At 44.3% G+C, this 25,106-nt stretch overlaps 1 pseudogene; it reads left to right on the top strand.

Moving 5' to 3' along the window:
• Nucleotides 1-14: 14 nt before the first annotated feature.
• Nucleotides 15-25,074, top strand: LOC129137187 (ribosome biogenesis protein BMS1 homolog; annotated as a pseudogene).
• The last annotated feature ends 32 nt before the right edge of the window (nt 25,075-25,106 follow it).

Genomic DNA, 25,106 nt, shown 5'->3' with positions numbered 1-25,106 from the left:
ACAGCGGCGGAGAGGCGCACAGCGGCGGCGAGGGGCACAGCGGCGGCGAGGCGCACAGCGCTGGCGCTGGCACGGAGAGGCGCAGGCCCAGGCTCCACTCCCCAGCTGTGAAAGGGTAAGAACTGAGGGTGGCCGAGACTCGGGGTTGTTCAGGGCGGGTGGGCTCTGGACCCAGCAGGCCCGGCACCCAGGTCAGGGCTCCAGGGGAGGCCAGGTGGGCGAAGGCCAAGAAGGGGCCGGGGCTGGTCAGGAAGGGCTCCTGGTGACCAGAGCACTTTGCATGAGCCAGCGTGGGAGGAAGGTGGGCCGGATGAGTCAGGGAGGCGCCGGGAGGGGCCTTGGCAGAGGCGACCCCCTCCGTCAGCCCCCAGGCCACTGAACCCTGGGCAGCGAGAACCGACAGGGGAGACTGCAGACAGAGGAGTGGAGGCTCCCCGGCTTTGGGGGCTCTGAGTGGAAGCATCTAGGGGGTCCCTCAAGAGGCCCCCAAACGCTTCCCCATGGTGAAAAAAGGCGGCGCAGAGAGGGGCACAGCGAGATTTCCTGTGATTTCTTTTATTGCCCCAAATGTACTTCATCTTGGTAGATTTCTATTGGCTTTAAAAATGTGTGTATTTTGCTGTTGGGGAGTGGGGTGTTATACGGATGTCAGATTTTGCTGGTTGACTGTTCAGATCTTTTGTAAATCCTTGCTCCTTTTCTGCCTAGTTTCACTCTGTCACTTACACTAGAGTGCGGTGGCACGAACATGACTCACTGCAGCCTTGACTTCCTAGGGTCAAGTACTTCCCCTGGCTTAACCTCCTGAGTAGCTGGTACTATAGGTGTGTGCCGCCACACCTGGCTAAATTTAAAATTTTTCGGAGAAATGAGGCCTTGCTATGTTGCCCAGGCTCGAACTCCTGGCCTCAAGCTATCCTTTGTCTTTGCCTCCCAGAGTTCTGGGATTACAGGCGTGAGCCACTGTGCCCGGCCTCTGCCTAGTTTTAACAGTTGCTAAGAGGAGGATGTTGAAGTAGATGTCTTCTTGGTGGGTTAATCCTTTTGTCATTAAGCAGTTGTTATGATCACTTCCTTTTCACCCCATTGGTGAAGGAGGGGTCCCTGCCCTAAAGTGTAGGAGATGGCTGAACACGACACCTAGCGTGGATGGATGAGATTGACAGCAGTGTTTTAGTCACATATACCCACAGCTCAGAGGAGGACACTGCATGCCACACAGGGTCAGATGGGCACCGCACTCTGTAGTGGAGTGAGGGCAGCGGGCTGAGGAAGCAGGCAGGCTTGGTAGTAACAAGAGCACACAATGACCAGTGGTTCCCGAGGGGGAATGCAATTGGCTTGTTTGAATAAATTCATGTGCTGGCAGACAGGTGAAGTGAAACTTCTTAGGCTGAGGTGCAACTGTTCTGGCTGATAAAAGAACTAGCCAGGTGGGGAGCCTTTCCTGTTGGGTGGCAGGGTAGAGGGTGTCTGGTAGAAACAGGAAAACCCACGGCTAGGCCTTTGGGGCCCTGTGAGGCTCAAAGATGTCAAGGCAGCATAGGAAATTTTAGATCTTAAAATTCAGCGAAGACCCTCTCCAGCTCTGGTAAATTATTTTGCTTGAAGTCTACTTCATGAGATATTAATATATTCACTCCTGCTTCCTTAAAAAATTAATGATTTCACAGGATATCTTTCTCCATTCTTTTACTTTCAACCTACTTAGGTCCTTAAGTGAGTTTGAAGTTTCTTATGAACAGTATTTAGTTGGGCCATGTGTTTATTATAGGCTCTCCATCAATCTGTCTTTTGGTTTATTTAGACCATTTACATTTAAGGTGCTTATTTTTACATAATTGCTTATGTCTGATGTTTTTATTATTTGCTTTTTTGTTTCCTTTTTCTTCCCTTCCATCTTGATCTATTTCTGTATAATGTTGTTGCGTGTATCTCTTTGTATAGTGTTAAAGTGTTTCCTCTGGATGTTAACAATATGTGTATTGTAATATAGTAGTCTACTGGTACCAGTATTTACCACTTCAAAGTGTGGAAACCTGCCTTGCATTTATGTCTCTTTACCTTTTCCACTTGTATAAATCACTGGCTTGAGTATTAGGTGGTGGTATAGTTTTTGTTTCAGTCGTCAAATGTGATTTTAAGAACTGTGGTTTGTATCGCGTATGTATCCACATTTCTGGTCTTTCCTTTGTCCCTCCCGTAGTCCCATATTATCCCTTCTGCATAAGAACTTTCTATAGCCATTTTTTATTTTGATTTTTTTGTTTTAATTTTTTGTATTGTGGAAATAACAGAATATATTTCTGTGGCCACTTTTTAGCATGTCTAAATTGACCAGTGACAAATTCCTATATTCTCTTCCTCTGAGAATGTCTTTATTTCTCTCTTCATTTCTGAAGGGTAGTTTCATGGGATATAGAATTTGCAGCGAACAGTTTTTTTGTTTGGTTGGTTTTTTTGTTTGGTTTTTTTTAAGCACTTGAAAATGTTGTGCCACTTCCTTCTGGCCTCCATGGCATTTGAATTGGCGTGTCCCTACAGGCATTCTGCCATTTTTGGTCTTTGTTTTTAGTTTTGAAAGTTTAATCAGTGTTGCTTTCTTTTGGTATACTTTGAGGTTTGCTCAGCTTCTTGAATCTGTAAGTTTATATCTTTCACCAAATGTGGGAAGCCTCAGGAATTAGTTATTTGCATGCTTTCACAGCTCTGGTCTCCTGTGGGACTCAGATAACATAAATGCGTGGTCTTTTGTTATCATCCCACAGGTCCGTGCAACTCTGTTCATTTGTTTTCAGGTTATTTTCTCTCTATTGTTTAGACTGGGTGAATTCTGTTGATCAGGTTTCAGCTTCTCTGATTCTCTCCTCTGTTGTCTCCACTTTTACTCAATATAGAGCCCATCCAGTTAGATTTTTTTAAAATTTCTTTTACTGTATTTTATATTTCTATAATTTCCATTTGATTCTTCTTCAGTTTCTTTGCTGACGTTTTCAGTTCTTTGATTGTTGCCATAGGATTTGTAGTTGCTTGTTGAAGCATTTTTATACTGACTGTTATAAGTGATGAGTCAGATGGTTCCAACATCTGCCTATGTAATTTTTTTTTATTTTTGCAGGCAGTTCTCCTGTTTAGGTTTAGTCTGTAGGTCTTGGTCTACTTTGTGGGCTGTGATTCCAATGGCAATTTAATTTCAGAGCCTTCATGGTGTTATTTTGGTCTGTTTGGCTTATATGTATCACTGGGATTCTCCCACCAGTCCCTTCTGTTGCCCACCTGAGGGAACAGGGGAGCTGCCCCAGGCTGGGCCACATGCTGCAGCTAGGTGGGTGGGGAATGGTGGTTGTCTTGGTGTGTGGAGCTGGTTTTCTTGTTGTGGGGAAGATCTCCTTTGATCTGCAGGGACTGAGTCTGCCTGGGTTGCCTTCTATTGCTACGTTGGGAGTTGGGAAACTCTGGGCCTGGGTCACCGTCCTATTGGATGAGGTCCAGGGAGACACCTGGCTACTATGCATTCCCTAGTCCTAGAGTCCCTCAGCAGCCTTTTTCTGTCCACCTTTCGGAATTCTCCATTGATCATCTCCTGTCTATTATTTCTACAATTTGGGTTACATTTCTTATAATGTGTTATCTTCTCTAGACCAGAAATCCTTAGTGGTGGTTTTGGGTTGTAACTGTGCTAAAGGGAGAATTGGCATATTTGTGATGTCGAATCTTTCTTTTCAAATGAGGACGTATCATTATTCAGTATATAATATTTACAACACCTACTTCCTTGGGTTGAAGAATGTGGTTAAGGCAAGGAAAGTACTTAACGCAGTGCCTGGTGTGGAGAGCACTTACGAGTGTTGGTAGTGATGCTATTCCTTTTGTCCTTTGGTAGCCTATTAAAGCTTTTCTTCTTTTTTTAAAAAATTAAGTTCCGGTGCACTTCTTGTTAGGTTTATTCCTATTTTATCCTTTTTTGCTTTTATTACAAATAGGAGCTTCCTATCTTTTATAATGTCTACCTGGTTCTTTGGCCCTTATGTGAAAATGTTTTAATAGCCTTCTAAATATTGCTCTCCCAAATGAGTTTTAACTTGCCTCTTTCTTTTGTTTTCCTTTTTTTGAGACAGGGTCTCACTCTGTCACCCAGGCTGGAGTTCAGTGATGCAATTATGGCTCACTGCAACCTCTGCCTCCCGGGCCCCCAAAGTGCTGGGTTTACAGGTGTGAGCCACTGCACCCAGCCTTACTTGTCTATTTCTTTTAAGAGTGGGAACTATAATTGAGCCCAGAGCTCCAAAAACAAATGAAGGAATGAATGAGTGAATAAGCTCTTCCCATGGGTTTGGTGTGGTTTGGAGCTCTACTCTTAATCTAAATGCTATGTTTTATATATTCTAAAATTTCCCCTAGGTGTGTTACATGATTGTGTTGTGTTGAACTTACATTGAGACTCCTTTTCACATGTACTGGTTATCAGCGTGGGACTTTTCCATTCACTCTTTGAATTTTTCGTTTGGGGGACACAGATAGACCTCTGTGTCTTTCATAAAGAGTGTCCATTGGCCGGTTGCAGTGGCTCATGCCTGTAATCCCAGCACTTTGGGAGGCTGAGGAGGGCAGATCACGAGGTCAGGAGTTCGAGACCAGCTTGGCCAATATGGTGAAATCCCATCTCTACTAAAAATACAAAAATGAGCCAGGCCTGGTGGCAGGTGCCTATAATCCCAGCTACTCGGGAGACTGAGGCAGTAGAATTGCTTGAACCTGGGAGGCAGAGGTTGCAGTGAGCTGAGATCGTGCCACTGCACTCCAGCTTGAGTGACATAGTGAGACTCCGTCTCCAAAAAAAAAAAACAAAAACAAAAACAAAAGAGTGTCCATTATCTATACTGGAAAAATTGAGATTGGGATTTTGACATGAAGTGCGGAAATGTGGATTGGGTCCATTTAGTTTACCTAAACAGATGATGAAATACTAACTGTTTTACAAAGCATTCCCTAGTGCAAAGTTTTGCCTGTGTGTCTAGTGACGGGAGCAGTGAGAATGAGGCTTGGAACACGGAGCGCACTGTGGGCCTCTCATGGGTGGGGCCAGCAGCACATGCATGCCTGGCTCACAGAGCAGCCTTTGGGTGTTCTTTTCCCAGAGGAGCTCTACGGTGACTTTGAAGACTTGGAAACAGGGGACGTGCACAAGGGAAAATCGGGCCCCGATACTCAGGTATGTCTTTGTCGTAGCTGGCTGTTCTTGGTCATTGTGTTCTGAGAGAGGCCCATATTGAGAAATGCAAATCTTACTTGTGATGTGTGAAGATTGCAGATGGGATGGATAGATTCCTTCCTAAAGGGTGGGGATGTGGAGACCAAAGAGAAGCTTTCTTGTTTACTTGTTAAGTTTTGGACGACAGTTACTACCGTTTCTTGCCATAGTCATTTGCCAAGTCCACTGTGATTTTTCACTCACAGAAGTCTTAGCTTCTCAGACTTACATTCAACCATTGCCATCATTCTCCTCTTTTTAAATTTAAGTGTCATTTAAAAGAATGAAGTCCCTGTTCTCCCTAATATTTCTTTAGAACAGGGTCTGGGAGCATCTGGGTGAGGGACATATCTGTTATTTTTATTCTAGTTTGTGTTCCCAGCCAGGGAATAGCAGCTAATTGTAATGCAGATGTAACAATTTCCTGTAGCAGTACCATGTTATTCAGAGACCAAGGTTATGTTGTGTTTTGTTTTGTTTTATTGATAATGATAACAGATTTTTGCTAAGATTTTTGTTTAAATAGAACTTTAAAAAATCTAATGTTTAAAGAAAAGACCTTCATAAACATACACAAAATTTTTTCTTCTGGAAATTTAAGAATGAAGATATAGAGAAACAAGGAAGAAATTGACCTTGATGAAGAAGAAAGTGCCAAGAAAAAGCATTTGGATAAGAAGAGAAAATTGAAGGAGATGTTTGATGTGGAATATGATGAAGGAGAAAGCACATATTTTGATGATCTTAAAGGAGAAATGCAGAAACAAGCACAGGTGAGAAACCTCAGTTCCTCTTAGCCCCTTGTCAAGACTATCACATAGTGCAGGAATCCCTGACTTTCTTTGGGTCCCTGCTTCCTATCCTGCTTCTGTGCCTTTCATTTGGACTCCTGGGTAGATGCATGTGAGTGTGTTTATTCATGCAGTGAGCTCATTGTTTCTACAGTCAGAAGGTCACCAGAAAAAGATCCATACATATTTTGTAACAAGAATTTAGGAAACCGAAATGACTGAGACATGGTCTCTACTTTTGAGACTTTTACAATGTAGTGATCTAAGACAGTGTGTTCATTTCAGTGCAAGCCAATGCTGCCTATTCTGATCGCTGCTCCCTGATTTGAATGGCAGGTGATCAGTGGCCTGTGTGGCTTATGGACACACAAGAGCTCCCAGGGGAAGTGCTCTGAAAACATCCTGGTCAGAGTTCAGAAGGACATGTGGAGTATAAGGTCAGATGCGGAGATAAGGGAGATGGTGTGGCCCTCCTGCCTGGGGGTGCTGAGCAGGTTGCTGGAGGCGGTGATCTCACTCTGAAGGAGACAGACACAGAAACGTGTGTACAGTTGATGGTGAGCATCTGAGTTGCATCTTGTTAGTGAGGCCAGGAGTGCCTGTGTAAGCTGGAACAGATTAGGTGTATGATTTGTGAAACGGAGTTTCATCCTAGGTCTTCATCTTGTCAAAGGACTATTTCCTGATTAGGCATTAGCTTAGTGGTTGCTAGTCTGTGTTGACCTTTGAAAGGCATGACTAGGCTAACTCTGAAGTTTTTGCTTCACACCATTTACAATTTAAAATTACCTAGAGCCTTGTGTGCCATTGGAAAAGACTGAATGTTTCACTCTGAAATGGGAGTCCTTGGAGGGTTTTGAGCAGAGGAGAGACATTCAGGTAATCAGATCACTCTGCCAAGAGATCAGTCTGGTAGAGATCAGTCCGGTGGCACAAACCAGAGGGCTGGCAGTGGAGATGAGACAAAGAGTCAAACCCGGATAGAGTTTATTTGGAAGCTGGGTCAGTAGGATTTCCTGGTGGACTGAATGTGGGATGTGTGAGAGGAAATGAGGATGGCGGCTGGAAATTCCTGGAAGGATGGGTTGTTGCAGGTTAGATAGGAAACTGTCTGCAGATGCAGTTTTGGGAAGATGATGTTTGGTTCAGCTGGGTATCATGCAGACAAGCGGAGCATCAAGTCTGGAGAGACCGGTCTGGCCAGGGACTTAGATGTACAGCCGTCAGCATATAGATGCCACTTAACTCTGTGAGGTGGCCAGGGAGTGAGTGCAGAGTGACTGGGAGGAGCAAGACTGGCATGGGTGAGATGGGGCGATTGCGGCTGTGAGGCCTGAGCAGTGCCTAGGAGGGAGAGGGAGAAGCAGTGTGAGCATGCAGGCACGCAGGAGTCCAGTTGTACATGGAGGTGAAGCACTGTTCAGAGCCCGCTGCAGTGTTAACTACGGTAAAGGCAGAGTTGACCACTGGAGGAGTCCTTCAGCGTGGAGGCCTTCAGCAATCTTGGCAAGCACCAATTTTCATGGATGTAGGAGAATGGGAGCAGAGGAACTGGAGGCTGCAACTGCGGAAAACTTTTGTGGGGTTTTGCTGCAGAGAGAAGCAGAGAAATGAAGCAGTTTTTGGTGGAAGAAGTGGAATCAAAAGGTTTTGAGATAAGAGAGAGAACGGAGGGAAGAGCTGTTGGAATAAAATCCAGGAAGAGTGGATGGTGTCTAGTGAGCAAGTGATGTGTGGCCCGGAGTAAAGGCATGGACAAATCATCTGTGCCTGAGCTGCCTGTAGAACTTTCTGTGATCATGGAGATGCACGTCTGTGCTTCCCAGTATTGTAACACTGGCCGCAGGTTGATATGGACCACTTCCAGTGTGACTAGTGTGATTGAGGAACTGCATTTTTAATATTATGTAATTGTAATTAATTTTAATTTAAATAGCCACACGTAGCTCCTCTATGGGCCAGGTCAGAGCTCTGATAAGGCTGGATATGGGAGGAAACCCTGGTAGAGGGTTGACCATAGAGGTTCTTTTGGTTTTGGAGTGAATCAGGAAACAGCCATCAGCTGAGTGAAGGTGAGGGTGGTGGTGGGTGTTTGAAGACAAGAGAAAAGTGTGAAAGAATTGTTTGGAGAGGAAGGAAAGAAGGTGTGGACTGGGGATGTTTCCAATGTTCGAGCACGCAGGGCTCCACAGTTATCTACATTTGCTGTCCCTTGGAGCAGGAGAGAAGAAAACGGTTGGGACATATTCTGAGCAGACTGTAGAGGTAAAATGTGTAGGTTTTTTTTTGTTTTTTCTGTTTTTTGAGATGGAATCTCGCTCTATTGCCCAGGCTGGAGTGCAGTGGCATGATCTTGACTCACTGCAACCTCCGTCTCCCAGGTTCAAGCGATTCTCTCACCTCTGCCTCCTGAGTAGTTGGGACTACAGGCACGCACCACCACGCCCAGCTGATTTTGGTATTTTTAGTAGAGACGGGGTTTCACCATGTTGGCGAGGCTGGTTTCAAACTCCTGACCTCATGTGATCTGCCCGCCTCGGCCTCCCAAAGTGCTGGGATTACAGGCATGAGCCACTGTACCTGGCCAAATGTGTAGTATTTTTAATAGGATAAAGCCTACATAATTTTGTCCACAGTTCCTTTACTTAGAAATTGCTCATTTGTTCATGTTAATCCTATGTTTATTACAGATAACAGCATACAGGGTCCCCCCACCCCGCCCCGTCATGTACAGCTGAATCGTGCAGAATTTGAAGATCAAGATGATGAAGCCAGAGTTCAGTATGAGGGTTTTCGACCTGGGATGTACGTCCGCGTTGAGATTGAAAATGTTCCCTGTGAATTTGTGCAGAACATTGACCCCCATTACCCCATTATCCTGGGTGGCTTGGGCAACAGCGAGGGAAATGTTGGATACGTGCAGGTGGGTCCCTTTGCTGCATATTTGGTGCCTGAGGCTCTGTGGATTTCCCCTCCATCAATCATCTTACCCTCTCATCCCCCTCAGATGCGTCTGAAGAAACATCGCTGGTATAAGAAAATCCTCAAGTCCCGAGATCCAATCATATTTTCTGTAGGGTGGAGGTTTCAGACCATCCCGCTCTATTATATCGAAGACCACAATGGAAGACAAAGGCTTCTAAAGTATACCTCACAGCACATGCATTGTGGAGCAGCCTTTTGAGGTAAAATATGATTACAATAACTTGCCTATTGCCGAGATTAAACCTTACAGACTGCGTTATTTTAGCTTTGTTCTTTTCCTTTCATAAAATTCCACTCCTAAGATTTTTCTCTTTTCTGGGAGCGGGGAGGTGGTTTGGAGTATATATGTAAATCTATATCCAAATCTAAATGTCCATATCCAGTATGTTAAACTAGAATCTAAAATTTGTGGTTTGCTATATTTCTTTTTTTCCTTTTCCTTTAAGACCCTATCACTCCACAGGGAGCTGGTTTCTTGGCAATACAGTCTGTCAGTGGCATAATGGTAACTATCTTGGATGATTTCTTTTACAGATTGGTTTGAGAAATATATCCTGAATGTGGGTTATTATGTACAAGAGACTTTAACTTGAAAATTACTCATTTTTATTAATATAAAGTAAATTTCCCTTTGCTTTTAATCTTCGTACATCCTTTTCAGTAGGGTGTGGGATTAGAGGAGGGGAGGTGGAAGAATTATAATGGTACATTTCCTATTTTTGTGCATCGTTTGCATTTATTTATCTAAGCAAGTATTTAAGCAGTGCTCACCATGTGCTAAGCACTATATGAGGTTATGAGGAGCCATCAGAGACCACCCAGACACAAGACTCCCTGCAGCTGTGCTGGGGTAGCAGTCTGTTCACTCCATTTTCATTTGACCAGTCAGGCAGGGCAGGGTTTACTGGTCCCATTTAACAGAGGAGAAAGCAGAATAATGAGCAGATGGAATCTTCCCTGGAGGTCCAAATTTTAATTTCCTAAACATTGCAACTGTATTTTTCTTTTCCATTTCGTTCCAAATAAATCATTATAGTAAAATTACATTCCTCTGAAATCACTCTCAGGAAAGTACTCAAGTAGCCTTTTTTTTTTCTTTTTTCTTTTTTCTTTTTTTTTGAGACAGAGTCACACTCTGTCATCCAGGCTGGAGTGCAGTGGCACGATCTTGGCTCGCTGCAACCTCTGCCTCCTGGGTTTAAGCGGTTCTCCTGCCTCAGCCTCCCGAGTAGCTGGGATTACAGGTGTGCACCATCATGCCAAGCTAATTTTTGTATTTTTAGTAGAGACGGGATTTCGCCATGTTGGCCAGACTGGTTTCAAACTTCTGACCTCAGGTGATCCACCTGCCTTGGCCTCCCAAAGTGCTGGGATTACAGGTATGAGCCACTGTGCCCGGCCTCAAGTCACCCTTGTTAGTTTGACTTACCAACTTTAAAGTTTTGGATTGCTTTTGTCAAACCACTGGGTTGCAAGTTCAGATGGTCTCTCTTGTTTTTCTTAGCTAATTGTAAGTAAAATTCACTTTGGTAATTTATTGTGTCACATAGAATTGAAGTTTTTCTCTTGCTAATATTATTCCTATTTTCAAATTTTGGGGCTCCTGTTAGCCTGATTTTCGGATAGCTGCCACAGGAGTTGTCCTTGATCTGGAGAAGTCCATAAAAATTGTGAAGAAATTAAAGCTAACTGGTTTTCCATATAAAATTTTCAAGAACACTTCATTTATTAAGGTCTGTATATCTATATATTCTCATATTTATAAATCTCCATATTGTTTGAGAAAAGGAATGAAATACCTCTAAAATGTGGGCCTCATTTTTAGAAAAGTGTTTGAAATCTTTTATAAACTTCATATTCTGTTTGCTCCTTTATATTCTGTATTACTTAAATATGCTGAAAAAAGCAGTGGTAAACAGCTATTTAGGAATTGAGGCTGTTACTCCTGACTTCCATGTGAGACTGCCACAGAACTCATACTGAAAATATGTCATTTTATCCACTAGGTTTTTGTTTCCTACTTTTTAAATTTGTGTTAAGAAAGGGAAAAAAATCACAAGTTTGTCTAACTCAGTAGAAAAATCAACAAAGCATTTGCAGACATCTTGACAAGGGTACAGAGAAACGGATGTACTGCTTTTCAGTATTTGGGGAGGGTGGTTTGAGCAGCATTTATTGACAATTTCATTAGTGGGGATGTTTCTATTGAAAACACAGAGTTAGGAAGTCATAAAATGTTCTTGCAATATAAGGTAATAATACCACCAGCATTTATCTTACTGTTTTCATGTTCTAAGTGCATGCATCTGAGTAAAAGGATCTGGGCTGCAGTCCAGTCTGAGAGATGCCAGCAAAGGCTTCCTAGGCCAATTCAGTCCAGTAAATCCCTCTTCGATCTTCTCTTCACAGACAGCAGTGATGAGCATGCCCATGAACTCACATGATTATTTTGGGGAAAATGAAAGAGTTGTATTCTTTTTGAGGTAGTAATTCCACTTTCAGGGGCAAATACATTTTGATTATTTTATCACCCTTCAGTGAGTTGTTTTTGTTCTTTAATCAAGGATGTATGTTCGAAGTAAGAAGTAAAGCATAAAGTATATGATTTTGTGTGTGTGTGTGTGTTTTTATCTTGCTATACCTGTAGGGAATGTTTAATTCTGCCTTGGAAGTGGCCAAATTTGAAGGTGCTGTGATTCAAACTGTCAGTGGGATAAGGGGGCAGATCAAGAAAGCACTCTGAGCTCCAGAAGGAGCTTTCCGGGCCAGCTTTGAGGATAAGCTGCTGATGAGCGGTGAGTGTCTTAAGTAGTGTTCAGGGCAGGGTGTTACCATTCATGCTTGACTTCTAGCCAGTGTGACGAGAGGCTGGAGTCAGGTCTCCAGAGAGTTGAGCAACTCCAGCCTTAGATCTCCCAGTCTTATGCGGTGTGCCCATTCGCTTGTGTCTGCAGCCCCCTGGCCACACCCAGTAACAGTTCTGTGATCTATGAGAATAGTTCCCTTAGCGACCTTTCCCTTCAAATACTTTGCAACCAGGTAGAGAAGTTTGCAGTGAAGGTTTTGTTCTTTGTTTCTTCGCAATATGGTTATGAATCTTCTTTCAAAAATGTTAAAGTAAATTACCTCTTTTCAGATATTGTCTTCATGAGAACTTGGTATCCTATTTCCATCCCAGCCTTCTATAACCCAGTAACGTCTTTGTTGAAACCAGTGGGTGAGAAAGACACCTGGTCAGGAATGCGGACCACGGGCCAACTCAGGCTCGCCCATGGTGTCAGACTAAAGGCAAACAAGGACTCTCTGTATAAGGTACTGGTCGTGTGTGTGTTAGTGGAGATGAAGCCTGTGCTCTACAGACAGGGAGTCACACAGACACTTTTCTATAATTTCTTACGTACTTTGAATGTTCAAGTATAAAGTCTAACGTTAAATTTGATTGAACAATTGTATATTTGTGGGATATTTTGGAATGGAACACCAAAAAATGGTAATAGTGGTTCTTTCTGGATTGAAGACAAACTTTTCCTTTTTAAAATAAATTTTATTTTATATATTTGAGGTTGACAACATGATCTTAAAGGATACATATAGATAGTAAACTGGTTACTATAGTGAAGCAAATTAACATAGCTACCATCTCACATAGTTAGATTTTTGTTTGTGTGACAGGAACAGCTAAAATCTACTTATTTAACAAAAATCCCAAAGACAATATATTTTTATTAACTATAGCCCTCATGATGTACACTAGATCTCTAACTTGTTCATCCTACATGTCTGCTACTTTGTATTATTTTAATGTACATCTCCCCATTTCCTATTGGTCGTTTCCTATTTGGCCCATTTTTCAACTGGGTTGTTTTTCTGCTATTAAGTTGTAAGAGTTCTTTACTGATTTTTGGATATTAACACTTTATGAGATATGTGGTTTGCAAATATTTCTTCCAGTCTGTAGGTTCCCCTTTCATTTTGTTGGTTGTTCCTTTGCTGTGCAGAAGCTTTTTAGTTTGATGCAGTCCTCCTTGTTTATGTTTACATTTGTAGCCTGGCTTGTGGTGCGATATCCAAAAAATTATTGCTAAGGCCAATGTCAAGAGGCTTTCCCCCTATGTTTTCTTCTAGGAGTTTTATGGTTTCAGGTCTTATTTGGGTCTTTGGTCTTGTATCTGTTTTGAGTTGATCTTTGTGTATGGTGTATGATCAGGGTCCAATTTTATTCTTCTGCATGTGAAAATCCTATTATTGAAGAGACTATCTTTTTTACCATTGTGTTGTCTTGTTTGCCCTTGTCAAAAATTAGTTGACAGTATATGTTTGGATTTATTTCAAAGGTCTCTGTTCTGTTCCATTGGTCTATTTTTTTGTTTTTATGCCAGCACCATACTGTTTTAATTACTATAGCTTTGTAATACAATTTTAAATCAAGAGGTGTGATGCCTCCAACTTTTTCTTTCACAGTAATCTGTTGGCTGTTTGGGGTTTTTTGTGGTTCCATATGAGTTTCAGGATTGTTTTATCTTTTCTTTACTTTCTTTTTTTTTTTTTTTTGAGGCGAAGTCTCACTCTGTCGCCCAAGCTGGAGTGCAGTGGCATAATCTCGGCTCACTGAAACCTCTGCCTCCTGGATTCAAGCAATTCTTCTGCCTCAGCCTCCCAGGTAGCTGGGACTACAGGCACATGCCACTATGCCTGGCCAATTTTTGTAGTTTTAGTAGAGACAGGGTTTCACTATGTTGGCCGGGCTGGTCTCCAACTCCTGACCTCATGATCCGCCTGCTGCAGTCTCCCAAAGTGCTGGAATTACAGGCATGAGCCACTGTGCCTGGCCAGGATTGTTTTATTCTGTTCTGTGAAGAATGCCATCAGAACTTTGATGAGGATTGTGTTAAATCTGTATATTTGCTTTGGGTAGTGTGAACATTTTAACAATATTAATTCTTCTGATCCATAAACATAGGATGTCTTTTCATTTGTTCATGTCTAAATTTCTTTCATCAATGTTTTATGGTTTTCAAGTGTACACATCTCTCACCTTCTTGGTTAAATTTATTCCTAAGTTTTTGTTTTTCTTTGATGCTATCGTAAATGAGATTATTTTCTTGATTGCTTCGTCAGCTAGGTTATTTGTATATAGAAATGCAACTGATTTTTATATGTTGAGTTTATACCTTGCAGCTTAACTGAATTGATTTTGTAGTTCTCACAGTTTTTTTGTGGAATCTTTGGAGTTTTTACGTAAAGGATCTTGTCATCTGCAAATAGAGATAATTTTACTTCTTTAATTTAGTTGCCTTTTTTTCTCATCTGATTGCTCTTGCAAGTACTCTATTGAATAAAAGTGATGAGGCTGGCCATCCCTATCTTGTACTCAATCTTAGTGGAAAAGCTTTAGTTGTTCCCCACTAACTATGATTAGACTGTGGGTTTTTCATAAATGGTCTTTATTATGTTGAGGAACTTTTCTTCTATACATAAACTATTAAGAGGTTTTATCAAGAAAGGTTGCTAAACTTTGTTAAATGCTTTTACTGCATCAATTGAGGTGACCATGTCATTTTATCTTTCATTTTGTTAATGTGATATATCACATTGATTGATTTACATATTTTAAACCAGACTTGCATGCCAGGGATAAATCCCACTTAAACACGATGTATGTTTTTGATGTGTTGTTGAATTCTATTTGCTAAAATTTTTTTAGGATATTTGCATCAGTGTTTAATTTATTGGAGAAGTTGACCTGTAGTTTTTGTTTGTTTGGGGTGTGTGTGTGTGTGTGTGTGTGTGTGTGTGTGTGTGTGTGTTTTGGTTTGGCTTAGGTATTAAGGTGATACTGGCCTGGTAAAATGTGTTTGGAATTATTTCCTCTCGCTCTGTTTTTGCGAAGAGTTTAAGAAGTAAACTCCCAGGGGATGGGAGTGACTCTGGACATGGGAGTGACATGATAGTGACTCTGGACCCTGCCGTGGTGGGACACAGCAGCATCTCAGTCTTTGTGAGGCCAGGCGCAGCATCAGCAAGGACCCCAGAATGGTGGAGCACTACTGTGGCTTGGGCCCTCAGGGGCAGGGACCAGTGCAGCAACTACTTCTCTCCCTGGGGAGGCAGGTGCCTGGGCAACTCAGATTCTCCAGGGCTAGTCCAGTTCCAAGGAAGCAGGGTTCTACAGTTGTTTGTCCTGAAGGGCAAGGTACCCCAGTTCAGCCAATGCCATTTTCCTAGGATATGGGGGTGCCATGTTAGCTCATCCCTGGCAGGTGTGGCTGCTCAGTTCAGCCAAGACACTGATTCGCTGTGAAGCAGGGCAGTGCTTCAGCTCTCGTGCAGTGGGGGGTGTGACTGCTCAGACTGGCCAAGGCACTGATTCCCTGGAAAGCAGGGCACCAAGTCAGCTCAGGCTCCAAGGGGCAGGGCGCAATGGCAGCTGGGAGGGGAGGGGCACAGCAGCATGGCCCCGCAGGTGGGGTGTATGCTGTGATGTGGACATCATTTGTTCCCACCAGCCATTTGAAATTTCATCCATTTGAAATTTGATTCCAAATGTGGTGGTGTGGGAGGTGGGGCCTAGTGGGAGGTATTTGGGTCACAGGGCAGATCGTTTATGAATAGATTAATGCCTTTTCATGGGACTGGATTAGTTACCAGGAGTGAATTGTTATCAGAGTGAGTTCCGCTTCCTAGACTCTCCTGTTTCCTCTCTTGCCATGTGAGCCCCTTGCGTACACCTGTTTCGCCTTCCACTTTCCCCATGAGATGAAGCAGCCCAAGACCCTCGCCACTTGTGCTGCCCGATCTCGGACTTTTCAGACACAAGCAGGGTGAGCCAAATAAACCTTTTTTATAAAATAAGTTACCCCGAGTCTCAAGTATTCTGTTACAGCCACACTAAATGGCCTAAGACAGTGTAACAGCGGCTCGGAGGTGGTGGGCCACTAGGTGGGTGTGATATACAGCAACAGAGCCTGAGGTTGGAAGAAGGATACGGTGGCTGCTCACCCTGGGTGGGACATGCTCCGGAAGTGGTCCAGGTCCAGGAGGGCACGTTGCAGCAGCAGCTGGTCCATGGGGGTGGGGCACAATGTCAGTTCCTTCTCTGAGGGGAGTGCTGGGGCTACTGGGCCCCTCTTGCTTCCTTATCCCTGCAGGGAGACATCCCCTCTGCTTCAGGCTGATCCCTCTGGGGGAGTGGGTGGTGGGGGGCCAGATGTTTCCTTCCCTCCTTTATGTGACCGTCCTGGTTTTCTGTGCTCTACTGGATTTCTGCTACTCCTTGATGCACTCTGGGGCTCTCTTTTAGTGACTTTCATCAAAATATAGTTGTTTGCTGCTTTGGCTGTCTTTGTCAGGGGATGAGTGCAAGGGGCTATTGATCAGCCCCTTGCTGGCATCACTCCCTCTTAAACTTTTCACTGGGTACTCTTTTGAACTATTTTTTCCCCCACCATATACATGTATTTTTTAAACGTTAATGTGCTAATTTCTACTGAAGCAATGTGGATTTTTCTGAAAGTTTTAATGTTTTAATAAGCTTTTTATTGAAATGTTAATGTACACACAGAAGAGTGCCCAAATCATAAGTGTGCATCTAGATGAACTGTAGCACACCAGGCTGCCACGCCCTGGACCAAGCAGTAGCCTTGACCTGTGGCCTCTCCCAGGCACTGCTGCCCCAACCCACAAAATAGCTACTTTCCCAGTTCCTGATGTAGATTTGTTCTGCCTGGTTTTGATTTCTATAAAATACAGCACATTCTATTTAGCCTGGCTTCTTTGGTTCAGTATTACAGAACACATCCATGTTCTTGTCTATGGCAGAAATTGATTTATCGTCATTGTTGAGTTCCATTATATGACTGTGTTACCATTTTTCCATTGATGAGTAAAATGATTTCCTATTTTTGGCTGTTATCCCATGGCCCTGAACACTAGGTCTGGATATGGGACTTGCAGGTATGCAGGGGCACACACACTTCTGCTGGAGGATCCCTGGGTGGGGTGGAGACTCCAGGGCACCTGTGCTCTGCTTCAGTGTGGAGGCTTCTGTGTCGTGTTCTGGGAGCACAGTGGCTTGGCCTCCACCACCAGCAGCAGCTTAAAGAGTTCCTGCTGTTCCACATGCTTGCCAACAATTGGCCTCTTCAGTTTTGTTTTGTTTTGTTTTGTTTTTTTAGGTTTTTAGTGCCTGCCTGGACTTGTGTTTTCATTTAGATTTTGGTTTCTTAGAACTTTCGTTATTCTCTTCACAGCTTAACAATGCATTTGAAAAGGTTTGTTTTCATGTGGAGTATTCAGTTTTGTAATAAGAGGGTTGTTCAAGGCATCAGTCTGCCACTCTGCTAGAAATAGAAGTCTCCCAGGCATTTCTTTTTAAAGTAGTTAATGAAATTTTGAACCATCTTACATGAATTTTTATTAAAATACACTTCAGGATGTGGTGCCCATTATCCATTCTACTCTTTTGTAACAAGTAGATTTCTCTGCATTCTTGAATTTGAAAACAATTGGGGTTCCTAAACAGAGAATATGGAATATTATTAGGGATGATGTCTTTAATAATACATTTCAAGATAGGAGAAACTTTTTCTATATAGTTGACTTTAATAAAAGCCTAGGGCAAAACTTTCAATATATTAACAGTATTTATGAGGCAGTTAAGAATTTGGGTCATCTCCATCTCCACTGAAAATACAAAAAATTAACCAGGTGTGGTGGTGGGCGCCTGGGCTACTTGGGAGGCTGAGGCAGGAGAATGATATGAACCCGGGAGGCAGAGGTTGCAGTGAGCCGAGATCATGCCACTGCACTTTAGCCTGGGTGACAGAGCGAGACTCCGTATCAAAAAAAAAAAAAGAATTTGGGTCATCTCAATTAAACATAGAATTTAAGATTACGTTGAAAAATCAGTACAGAGTATTTTGCCTTCATCTGTTGTTTGAGTCTCCCTTCTTTTAGCCATCCTTCCATCAGAAATAGAATACCAAGTTAAACTTCTTAATTAGAATCAGGAATCAGGACTCTTTGGCTGCTGATTGAAGGAAGAACTGTCCTTAAATCCAGAGTGGGCCGGGCATGGTGGCTCATGCCTGTAATCCTAGCACTTTGGGAGGCCAAGGCAGGTGGATCACCTGAGGTCAGGAGTTCAAGACCAGCATGACCAACATGGTGAAACCCCATCTCTACTGAAAATACAAAAATTAGCCGGGCGTGGTGGTGTGTGTAGTCCCAGATACATGGGAGGCTAAGACAGGAGAATTGCTTGAACCTGGGAGGTGGAGGTTGTGTGAGCCAAGATCGTGCCACTGCACTCTAGCCTGGGTGACAGGGCGAGACTCCATCTCAAAAAAAAAAAAAAAAAAAAATCCAGAGTGTTTGGTAGTCAAGACAAAAAGCTAGATTATTTTTGTTAGTCTGGGAAATAAGCACCTTAGTGGCCCAAAGACAAGGCCTGAAATTTCCATGAATAGAAACTGGGATCTATTCATCTGTTCTGTTGAGACCTCATAGTTCCATACCATAGAAATAGGCACAGTGGGTTTCGGGGGGAGAGTTGTAAGTATAAGCTCTCTGTTCCTCTATATTGGCCATCTATAGACCTTCTTTGGAGAAATGTCTTTTCAAGTCCTTTGAATCAGATTTTTTGTTGTTGTTGAATTGTAGAAGTTCTTTTTATATTCTGGATATTAAATCCTTATCAGATAAACCATTCACAAATATTTTCTCTCATTCTTTGGGGTGTCTTTTCACTCTGATAGTGTCCTTTGATGCGCAAAGGTTTTTTAATTTTGATGAAGTCCAATTTATTTTTTCTTTTGTTGCCTGTGCTTTTAGTGTCATAGCCAAGAAATTACCAAATTATTGTTTAGTTTTTTAAAAGTATTTATGTGGTTATTTGGCTGATACCTGTCTCTACTGATTGACGGCACTTCTTGAGCGTGGCTTTTAAACATGCAAATTTGATGTCACTTTCCGAGGCCCCTTCCATGGCTTCCCTTTGCTTCTAGGCCGCAGCCCTTGTCTGGCCTCGCTGCTGCTCTGGCCCCTGCCCTCCTCTTGGGCCTCTCTTCTGCTGCCTCCAGCTCTGGCCACAGTGGCCTTTCATTCCTCAGTGCACTTGCCTGGGGTCCTCAACACTTGCAGTTCCCTCTGCCGGGAATGCGGCAGCTCCTACGTCCCCCTCCCGGCCTCCACCTCCTCGCTGCTCCTTCTGACGCTGGTCCTGAGACCACTGGTCGGTACGGCCTTCCCTGGACCCTCTCCAAACTCCCCAGTACAGCTCCACACTTTTCTCCAAAAAACCAGTGGCACTCAATTGTGCCGTCCAGGGACCCCTGGGATTTTCACGACCCTGTCAGCGGCTGAGTGAGGTTGAGTCAAGAATGTTTCTTGACAATAAGGAGATGTTATTGATCTCTTTTCACTGGAAGTGGGAGCGTCTTGCGGGGGGGATAGCAAGCTGAGGATGCAGCTGTGTTAGGACGTGACAGCTCGCACAACTGAAGCACCGCCACTTTCCCACAGGTTTTTTTTTTTTTTGCTTTGGAAAACATTTCTCACAAAATATGCGACTTATGTTACCATGTAATGGGCTTGCTTCTGTTATTTTAAAACAAACTAATAAATCTCTTAAATGTTTCTCGGCTTTATTTTTTGTTGTTATGGTTCGTTTTCTTCTGTTTCCCCCAGCTTTATGAAAGTTTAATTGACAAACTTGCCTATCTTTACTGCTCACAGCGTGCTGCTTTGCTGTATGTGTGCCCTGTGGAATGCTTTGTGGTGCTGCTGCACACCTCCATCACCTACTGCGGTGAGGGCCCCTGGGATCTGCGCTCCCGGCTGTGCACCCTCGCCCCCCCGCTGTGCCTGAGCCCCCCCCCCCCCGCCACCTCCCGCCCAGGGACCCGCGCCCGCTCCTGGAACCGCACCCATGGCCAGCGCCCTGTCCCCAACCCCGCTTTAGTTTCCACCCACGCGAAGAAACTCAGCCTCGGTCCTGTTTAGGCACGGAAAGGGCTGGAGAACCGCGTCCTTCCGAGGCGCCCCCAGCGCCGCTCCCCACAGCGTGCAGGACCCCGGACTGTCGCGCCGCGCCCGGGGACGCACAGGAGGTGGGACCCAGGAGCGAAGCCCCTGCAGCGTCCCAGACTGGACGTGGCCCTGCATCCCCAGCTGCTGGGCTGGCCGGGACATGCATGAGATCGCGCGCTTTACAAACTGTTGTTCTTTCTGGGAAAGTTAAAGAACGCGCTGCAGCCGCTTCACCTGCTGCTGAAAGGAGCCAGGCAGGGCTGGTCACTCCGCGCCACGCCCCGCGCGCCAACACCGGAAGGTGAATGTTCAGAACATTTTTATCATTTAAAGCCAGTATACCGGCTGGGCGCGGTGGCTCACACCTGTAATCCCAGCTACTTGGGAGGCCCAGGCAGGAAGATCCGATTGAGCCCAGGAGTTCCAGAGCACCCTGGGCAACATGGCAAGACCCTATCAATAAAAAAAAAAAAAAAAAAAAAAAAAAAAAGCCGGGCGTGGTGGTGCGCACCTGTGGTCCCAGCAACTCGGGAGGCTGAGGCGGGAGGATGACCTGAATTCAGTAGGTCTCCAGCCTGGGCGACAGAGCGAGACCCTGTTTACTAATAAATAAAGCCAGTGTACCTAAAATACCATCATAACATGGAATCAGTATAAAAATGATTATTGAACTACCTGACATTCCTGTTTTGTGCTAAGTCTTTGAAATTTGGTGTAGTGTTTTGTTTTCTTTTCTTTTCTCTTTTGAGACAGAGTTTCGCTCTTGTTGCCCGGGCTGGAGTGCAATGGCACGATCTCAGCTCACTGAAACCTCAGCCTCCCAGGTTCAAGCGATTCTCCTGCCTCAGCCTCTGGAGTAGCTGGGATTACAGGCGCCCGCCACCACGCCCGGCTAATTTTTTTGTATTTTTAGTAGAGACAGGGTTTCGTCATGTTGGCCAGGCTGGTCTCGAACTCCTGACCTCAGGTGTTCTGCCTACCTCAACCTCCCAAAGTGCTAGGACCACAGGCATGAGCCACTGTGCCCGGCCCGGTGTGTACTCTTATAACACCTCTCAATTCAGGTCTAAATTTTGTGGGAAATAATCTATATTTAGATTTCACAGTATTCACAGTTGAAAAAATAGATGTATATCCCCTTGTTTCAAATGTAACTGAACCTAGTCACTTGTTTGAAATTCAAATTAATTAAAATTAAAAATTTTCAGTTCTCGGCAGCAATTGCACATTTCAAGGGCTCAATGGCCCCATGTGGCAGTGGTCCCGTAGAGGACGGCACAGCTCTAGACATGGTGTAGGAAGTTGGAGAAGCCTTCCTTAGGGTAGCAAGTGACGGTTGAGCCATGACCAGAAGTTGGTTAACTTGGCAAAGGCTGGGAGTTGGGGAAGCAGAAGAGTGTGTCAAGCACAGGAATGTTATGTGGAAAGGCCTGTGACACAGGGCAGCATGACGCCTGCAAGCCAGCGTAGCTGGAGCCAGGACAGCGGCAGAGTCCTAGGAGCTGGGGAGGAAAATAGAGAGGCAGGGGATGAGGCCGCCTTAAGATGCTGTCTTCATCCCAAGACACCAGGAAGCCTTGGGAGAACATTTAACCGGGACAGCATGGTCAGATTTTCATTTTTCAAAAAGCCCCTTTGCTACTGGGTGGAGATAGTTTGCAGGGAGTTCAGGGGGAGGAGGCACAGAGAGGGAGAAGTGGTGGGTGCTAGAGCTCTGAGAGGTAACATTGGAGGGGTAGTGGGTCTGGGGGTTGTGAGGAACAAGGGGTTTTCGGGGAGTACCCCAGGGCCCCCAGGTGTCTGGCTGGGATGCCAGGTGGAGTGATGGGCACCTGTGGGACAGCCAGGTAGAGACATCTGAGGCAGGCGGCAGCTGGGGAACTGTCTGGAACTCCGGTTGATGTGCTACCTGGGCTTAAGACGTACTCCCAAGAGTTACCAACACCTATACTTGGGAGTGGGTACATTATCCAGGGAGGAGCCAAGATTGAACACAGGTGGGTTTTTGTTCAGCATTTTAAAAATTTTTAATTTTTTTTTTTTGTAGAGACAAGGTCTCACTATGTTGCCCAGGCTGGCCTCAAGAGATCCTCCTGCCTTGGCCTCCCAAAGGGCTGGGATTACAGGCGTGAGCCACCGGTCCCAGTCTGTTCAGCACTTTTTCCACTAGCTTAGTATCTCCACACACCTCAAAGAGATCACCTCCACCACCTCAAAGAGATCACCAAGTCCAACTCATACATGCAAACCAGTGCTCAGGAAGTCCACATGATCCTGCTGTGGTTCATTTGACCAAAACCGAGTGGTGGAGCTAAGCAAGGCTGTTTCACAGAAGCCAGATATATAAGTGGCCTCAATACGGAGGGCAGTCGCCATCTCCCAGTGTCTCTGACTGCTGCACGCACACTTGGCAACCTGTGCTCAGGTCAGGGATGGTCTGGGTGGGGGCTCCAGTTTCTGCCACTCACCCGTGATGTGACTCTGGGCAATGTACAAAATCTCTTGGGTTTTAAGTTTCTTATCTGTAAGATGGGGATAATAAACCAATCTTGCAGCATGTGAGGATTTAATGAGACTACAGTTCCCATGAAGGGGATGGGGTGCCAACCTTCCCACACAGTCAAAAATCCACATGTAGGCCAGGTGTGGTGGCTCACGCTTGTAATCCCAGCACTTGGGGAAGCTGAGGTGGGTAGATCATGAGGTCAGGAGTTTGAGACCAGCCTGATCAACATGGTGAAACCCCGGCTCTACTAAAAATACAATAATTAGGCGTGGTGGTGCGCACCTGTAATCCCAGCTACTCAGGAGGCTGAGGCAGGAGAATTGCTTGGACCCAGGAGGTGGAGGTTGCAGTGAGCTGAGATCTCACCACTGCACTCCAGCCTGCAGGACAGAGCAAGACTCTGTCTCAAAAAAAAAAAAAAAAAAAAATCCACATATAACTTTCAACTCACCACAACTTTTGTTAATAGCCTACTATTGGCCAGAAGCCTTACCAATAACATAAACACTCAACACATATTTTGTATCTGATTTGTATTGTATACTGTATTCTTACAATGAAGTAAGCTACAGAAAAGAAAAAGTACTAATAAAATCATAAGGAAGAGAATGTATTCACTGTCACTAAATGGAAGTGGATCATCATAAAGGTTTTCATCCATATCGTCTTCACATTGAGTAGGCTGAAGAAGAGAAGAGGTTGGTCCTGTCATCTCAGGGATGGCAGAGGCAGAAAAGGTCGGGGAGATGGGAAGGAAGTCAGGAGATGCGCACACACTGAGAAATTCATTGTTATTTCTGTCTGACATTTTTGTTTTTTCATTTCTCTAAATATATTTCTTTATGTTACCAATCCTTCTTCCACCATTTGCTTTAGTTTTGGTGTCCGTACCATAGAAAGGTCCATGTGGTAGAAGAAGTCACAAGTAGTCTTGAATAATCAGAACCCCTCTGCCAGATTGTTGAATGTCAACTTATTTTCTGGCACTGCATCTACATCCTCTTCCTCATCATCTGGCACTGATTCGAAAACACTCATCTCCATCAAGTGGTCTTCTGTTAATTCCTCTGGTGTGATGTCTATTCACTCTTGAATTTCTCCAAGATCCATATCCTGAAAGCCTACATTCCCCACCTTTTTTGCCACAGGCACACTCTCTTTCATGATTTCCTTGATTGGCCCTGTTGTAAATCTGGACCAGTTTTCTCCAGTAGGAAGGCTGGGCACTGAGAGCCTTCGAACCTTCTGCTTCACCTTTTGACATATAGGTCCCAATTTTAATGCATTTAAATGTTGCCTCCACTCCAAAATGAACATGGGACGTATGTAATGTGTGAAATAGGTGTGTCTCACCCCCTTCATGAATATTAATAGAGCCTTCTATAATCTGTTGAATATGTACATTTAGCCAACCCTTTCAGCATAACTTCCTGTCTCATCTTTCCCTGGAAGCACCTGCTTTTGGTCTTTGCTGGAGGCTACACTTCCCAGCCTGTCAAGATGGCCAGCCTGCAGGCTGCAACCTTTCTAAGAAATAAAGCTTTTGGGCTGGCCCAGTGGCTCACGCCTGTAATCCCAGCACTTTGAGAGGCTGAGTTGGGTGGATCACTTGAGACCAGGAGTTTGAGCCCAGCCTGGCCAACATGGCGAAACCCCATCTCTACCTAGAAAAAAATACAAAAATTAACCAGATGTAGTGGCATGTGCCTGTCTTCCCAGCTAATCGGGTGGCTGAGGCAGAAGAATTGCTTGAACTTGAGAGACAAAGGTTGCAGTGAACTGAGATAGCACCACTGCACTCCAGCCTGGATGATAGAGCTAGACTCTGTCAGACAAAAAAAAAAAAAAAAAAAAAAAGAAAGAAAGAAAATAAGGCTCTTGGCCTGGCACAGCAGCTCATGCCTGTAATCTCAGCACTTTAGAAGGTTGAGGTGGGAGGATTGCTTGAGTTCAAGAGTTCGAGACCAGCTGGGCAAGATAGTGGGACCCCTGTCTCTACAAAAACAAGTTTGAAAATTAGCCAGGCATGGTGGCACACACCTGTAGTTCCAGCTACTTGGGAGGCTGAGGTGGGAGATTGCCTGAGCCCAGGAGGTTGAGGCTGCAGTTAGTCATGATTGTGCCACTGTACTTTAGCCTCTCCAAATTTGTAGATCTCATAATTTTAAGTCACCATCCTCCACCAGTCTCATTTTAGGTTGTCATATAATGACATCAGTTTTTCTTGAATCATATTAGAGTCTATAGATATGCTTTTCTTGTAGATATCCTTCACCCACATAAAAGCTGCGTTTTCTCTATTTCTCTGTCCTTCCTTCCTTCTTTCATCTTCTTTTTTTTTTCACCCTGACAGAGCCTCGCTTCCAGGCTGGAGTGCAGTTGTGTGATCTTGGCTTACTGCAGCCTCCACCTCCTGGGCTCAAGTGATCCTCCTGCCTCGGTCTCCCAAAGTGCTGGGATTAAAGGCATGAGCTACTACATCCAGCCAAAAGCTACATTTTCAAGACTAGATAGAAAGGTATTTGGCAAAAAGAGCAAAGTTTCG

The sequence above is a fragment of the Pan troglodytes genome, chromosome 16 (assembly GCF_028858775.2).
Source record: "Pan troglodytes isolate AG18354 chromosome 16, NHGRI_mPanTro3-v2.0_pri, whole genome shotgun sequence".
NCBI classification, from domain to species: Eukaryota; Metazoa; Chordata; class Mammalia; order Primates; family Hominidae; genus Pan; species Pan troglodytes.
This window is presented reverse-complemented; position numbering and strand designations above follow the sequence as displayed.